Consider the following 6,000-nt stretch of genomic DNA (forward strand, 5'->3'; position numbering starts at 1 on the left):
GAGGATTGGCGCAGCGGGGGAGAAGTCTTGGAGTCGGGAGTGGGAGGTACGGATTAGTGCAGAGGTTAGTCGAAAGTCATTTGCAGAGCGCAGCGGTCGGCGAGGCCGATAGACCGAAATGAGGGAGGAGATGTATGGGGGTGCCGCACTGTGGAGAGCTTTGTGGGTGAGAACAAGTACTTTGAATTGTATCCTGTAATGATTGGGCAGCCAGTGTAACGACTGGCGAAGAGCGGATGCATCTGAGTAATGACTAGCCAGATGGACGACCCTGGCTGCTGCATTAAGGATAGACTAAAGAGGGGAAAGTCGAGTAAGGGGGAGGCCAATTAGTAGAGCATTACAGTAGTCCAGGCGGGAGTGGATCAGGGCGACAGTGAGGGTTTTTGTTGTTTCCATGGTGAGAAAAGGGTGGATTCTAGAGATGTTCTTTAGGTGTAAGCGGCACGAGCGGGCAAGAGATTGTACATGGGAGGTGAAGGAGAGATTGGAGTCAAACATAACACCCAGACAGCGCGCCTGCTGCCGGGGTGTTTTTATTGTGCCACCCACGGAGAGGGAAATGTCAGATTTAGGGAGGTTAGTAGATGGCAGGAGCAGAAGTAGTTGAGTTTTGGAGAGGTTGAGTTTCAGATAGAGAGCAGACATGATGTTGGAGACTGGAGACAATCAGTGGCATTCTGTAGTACACCGGGGGTAAGGTCAGGGGAGGATGTGTATAGTTGTGTGTCATCGGCATAAAGATGGTACTGAAAGCCAAATCTGATGATAGTCTGTCCAATTGGGGCTGTGTAGAGAGAGAAGAGAAGGGGGCCAAGAACTGAGCCCTGAGGTACCCTGACAGTGAGAGGAAGAGGAGATGAAGTGGAGCTAGAGAACAGAACACTGAAGGAACGGTCAGAAAGATAGGAGGAGAACCAGGAGAGAGCAGTGTCCTTAATGCCAAGTGACTGAAGCCTAGAGAGTAGGATAGGGTGGTCAACAGTGTCGAAAGGTGCAGAAAGGATGAAGAATGAGCAGAGTGGTCACCGTTACGTTTTGTTGTCAGAATGTCATTGGTCACTTTGAGGAGTGCAGTTTCTGTCGAATGTAGGGGGCAGAAACCGGACTGTGAAGGGTCTAGGAGGGAGTGAGTGGAGAGGTAACAGGTAAGGCGGGAGTATATCAGTCACTCCAAGAGTTTAGAGATGAAGGGGAGATTGGAGACTGGTCTGTTGTTGTTTGTGCAGGATGGGTCGAGGGTGGGTTTTTTCTTAGTAATGGAGTAATGATAGAGTGTTTGAAGGAGGAGGGGAAAATGCCAGAGGAGAGGGAGAGACTAAAGATTGTAGTTAGGTGAGTTGTGACGAATGGATAGAGGGACTGGAGGAGATGTGAGGGAATGGGGTCGGTGGTGCATGTAGTCGGACAAGAAGAGAAGAGGAGCCTGGAGACTTCTGTGATGGGATCAAATGTGGAGAGTGAGCCAGGAGAAATGCAGGGAGGGATGGGAGTCACTGAACTTGGTCATTGGGAGCGGATTTCCTGATGGATATTGTCTATTTTCTCTATAAAGTGGGAGGCAAGGTCATCAGCACAAATGTCTGATAGGGGCTTGTGCTTTTGGCCTGAGGGAGTGAAAGGTGTCAAAAAGTTTCTTGGGGTTATTGGTAAGTGAGGAGATCAGGGTGGTGAAGTAGGTCTGTTTGGCGAGGTGAAGGGCAGACTTATAGGTCCTTAACATAAGTTTGAAGTGTATGAAATCTTCTGGTGTGCATGTCCTCCATAAGCGATCATCACACCTAGAGCATCGCTGGAGAAATCGGGTTTGCGATGTGATCCAGAGCTGTTTCACTCTGTGTATGGAGGTTCTGAAGGTGAGGGGAGCTACTTGGTCAAGGGTGCTTCTAAGAGTGTCAGTGAAGTGATGTACAGCCAGATCAGGACAGGAAAAAGAAGAGATTGGGGACAATGATGAGTGTAGGGAGTCTGAAAGTGTATGAGGGTTAATAGCATGTAGATTTCTGACTGAATGGTAGGTAGGAGGGTGCTGGGGTGAGCGAGGATTTGTGAGTGTGAAAGAGAGAATGTTGTGGTCAGAGAGGGGAAGAGGTGAGTTATCAAGGTAGGAGATTGAGCAGAGGCGGGCGAAAACCAGGTCCAGGGTGTTACCGTCTTTGTGTGTTTCAGAGGTTGAGAACTGTGAGAGGCCTAGAGAAGTGGTTAGTGATAGAAGCTGAGATGCAGTTGTGGAAGTGGGGCTGTTTATGGGGATGTTGAAGTCTCCCAGGATAAGGGTTGGTAGTTCTGAGGACATGAAGTGCGGCAGCCAGGCAGAGAAATGGTCTAGGAAGTGGGTGGGTCAGCCTGGGGGCCGGTATATGACCGCTACTCTGAGGGAGAGGGGACGGAAGAGCCTGATGGTGTGGACTTCAAAAGAAGGGAATGAAAGCGATGGTATTGGGGGGATGACCTGGAAAGTGCATTGTGGGGACAGGCGTAAGCCGACTCCATCACCAGGTCTGTTTGTGGGTCTCGGGGAATGGGAGAATTGTAAGCCACCATGGGAAATGGCAGCAGGAGAGATAGTGTCAGAATCCTGAATCCAGGTTTCCGTGAGGGCCAACAGATTCAGAGAGTTTTACAGAAAGTAATTGTGAAGGAAAGGAAGCTTGTTGCAAACAGACTGTGGATTCCAAAGGGCACAATTAAAAGAAGGAGATGAAGGAGTGTAAATAATATTAGTAAGATTATTAAGATTTCGATGTGAGGTAGGGTAGGGGATGGGGATGGGGGACCGCGGTTGGGGGAGTGTTATGGCTGGCAATCAGGCAACACAGCGTGCAGTAATCAGCGCACATACAGAGATCTGGCAATAACCAAAAACAATAGGACAAGCTCTGAGACGTGGAATCTCTGTAGACTGCAGTACCTAATCTATCCTCACACAACTATAAGCAGCAGTGGATTGCGCCTAACAACTACCTATGCAACTCGGCACTGCCTGAGGAGCTGACTAGCCTGAAGATAGAAATACAAGCCTGACTTACCTCAGAGAAATACCCCAAAGGAATAGGCAGCCCCCCACATATAATGACTGTTAGCAAGATGAAAAGACAAACGTAGGAATGAAATCGATTCAGCAAAGTGAGGCCCGATATTCTAGACAGAGCGAGGATAGCAAAGAGAACTATGCAGTCTACAAAAAACCCTAAAACGAAAACCACGCAAAGGGGCAAAAAGACCCACCGTGCCGAACTAACAGCACGGCGGTGCACCCCTTTGCTTCTCAGAGCTTCCAGCAAAAGTTAATAGCAAGCTGGACAGAAAAAACAGAAAACAAACTAGAAGCACTTATCTAGCAGAGCAGCAGGCCAAAGGAAAGATGCAGAAGCTCAGATCCAACACTGGAACATTGACAAGGAGCAAGGAAGACAGACTCAGGTGGAGCTAAATAGCAAGGCAGCCAACGAGCTCACCAAAACACCTGAGGGAGGAAGCCCAGAGACTGCAATACCACTTGTGACCACAGAAGTGAACTCATCCACAGAATTCACAACAGTACCCCCCCCTTGAGGAGGGGTCACCGAACCCTCACCAGAACCCCCAGGCTGACCAGGATGAGCCACATGAAAGGCACGAACAAGATCTGGGGCATGGACATCAGAGGCAAAAACCCAGGAATTATCTTCCTGAGCATAACCCTTCCATTTGACCAGATACTGGAGTTTCCGTCTAGAGACACGAGAATCCAAAATCTTCTCCACAATATACTCCAATTCCCCCTCCACCAAAACAGGGGCAGGAGGCTCCACAGATGGAACCATAGGTGCCACGTATCTCCTCAACAACGACCTATGGAATACATTATGTATGGAAAAGGAGTCTGGGAGGGTCAGACGAAAAGACACCGGATTGAGAATCTCAGAAATCCTATACGGACCAATAAAACGAGGTTTAAATTTAGGAGAGGAAACCTTCATAGGAATATGACGAGAAGATAACCAAACCAGATCCCCAACACGAAGTCGGGGTCCCACACGGCGTCTGCGATTAGCGAAAAGCTGAGCCTTCTCCTGGGACAAGGTCAAATTGTCCACCACCTGAGTCCAGATCTGCTGCAACCTGTCCACCACAGAATCCACACCAGGACAGTCCGAAGACTCAACCTGTCCTGAAGAGAAACGAGGATGGAACCCAGAATTGCAGAAAAATGGAGAGACCAAGGTAGCCGAGCTGGCCCGATTATTAAGGGCGAACTCAGCCAACGGCAAAAATGACACCCAATCATCCTGGTCAGCGGAAACAAAACATCTCAGATATGTTTCCAAGGTCTGATTGGTTCGTTCGGTCTGGCCATTAGTCTGAGGATGGAAGGCCGAGGAGAAAGATAGGTCAATGCCCATCCTACCACAAAAGGCTCGCCAGAACCTCGAGACAAACTGGGAACCTCTGTCAGAAACAATATTCTCAGGAATGCCATGTAAACGAACCACATGCTGGAAGAACAAAGGCACCAAATCAGAGGAGGAAGGCAATTTAACCAAGGGCACCAGATGGACCATTTTAGAAAAACGATCACAGACCACCCAAATGACCGACATTTTTTGAGAAACGGGAAGGTCAGAAATGAAATCCATCGAAATATGTGTCCAAGGCCTCTTCGGGACCGGCAAGGGCAAAAGCAACCCACTGGCACGTGAACAGCAGGGCTTAGCCCTAGCACAAATTCCACAGGACTGCACAAAAGCTCGCACATCCCGTGACAGAGATGGCCACCAGAAGGATCTAGCAACCAACTCCCTGGTACCAAAGATTCCTGGATGACCGGCCAGCACCGAACAATGAAGTTCAGAGATAACTTTACTAGTCCACCTATCAGGGACGAACAGTTTCTCGGCCGGACAACGATCAGGTTTATTAGCCTGAAATTTCTGCAACACTCTCCGCAAATCAGGGGAGATGGCAGACACAATGACTCCTTCCTTGAGGATACTCGCCGGCTCAGATAACCCCGGAGAGTCGGGCACAAAACTCCTAGACAGAGCATCCGCCTTCACATTTTTAGAGCCTGGAAGGTATGAAACCACAAAATCAAAACGAGCAAAAAATAACGACCAACGGGCCTGTCTAGGATTCAAGCGCTTGGCAGACTCAAGATAAGTAAGGTTCTTATGATCAGTCAAAACCACCATGCGATGCTTAGCACCCTCAAGCCAATGACGCCACTCCTCGAATGCCCACTTCATGGCCAGCAACTCTCGGTTGCCCATATCATAATTACGCTCAGCAGCAGAAAATTTCCTGGAAAAGAAAGCACATGGTTTGAACACTGAGCAACCAGAACCTCTCTGTGACAAAACCGCCCCTGCACCAATCTCAGAAGCATCAACCTCGACCTGGAACGGAAGAGAAACATCAGGTTGACACAACACAGGGGCACAGCAGAAACGACGCTTCAACTCCTGAAAAGCTTCCACGGCAGCAGAAGACCAATTAACCAAATCAGCACCCTTCTTGGTCAAATCGGTCAATGGTCTGGCAATGCTAGAAAAATTACAGATGAAGCGACGATAAAAATTAGCAAAGCCCAGGAATTTCTGCAGACTTTTTAGAGATGTCGGCTGAGTCCAATCCTGGATGGCCTGAACCTTAACCGGATCCATCTCGATAGTAGAAGGGGAAAAGATGAACCCCAAAAATGAAACTTTCTGCACACCGAAGAGACACTTTGATCCCTTTACGAACAAGGAATTAGCACGCAGTACCTGGAAAACCATTCTGACTTGCTTCACATGAGACTCCCAATCATCAGAGAAGATCAAAATGTCATCCAAGTAAACAATCAAGAATTTATCCAGATACTCACGGAAAATGTCATGCATAAAAGACTGAAAAACAGATGGAGCATTGGCAAGTCCAAACGGCATCACCAGATACTCAAAATGACCCTCGGGCGTATTAAATGCCGTTTTCCATTCATCTCCTTGCCTGATTCTCACCAGATTATACGCACCACGA

The sequence above is a fragment of the Ranitomeya imitator genome, chromosome 8, assembly GCF_032444005.1.
Source record: "Ranitomeya imitator isolate aRanImi1 chromosome 8, aRanImi1.pri, whole genome shotgun sequence".
Taxonomy (NCBI): Eukaryota; Metazoa; Chordata; class Amphibia; order Anura; family Dendrobatidae; genus Ranitomeya; species Ranitomeya imitator.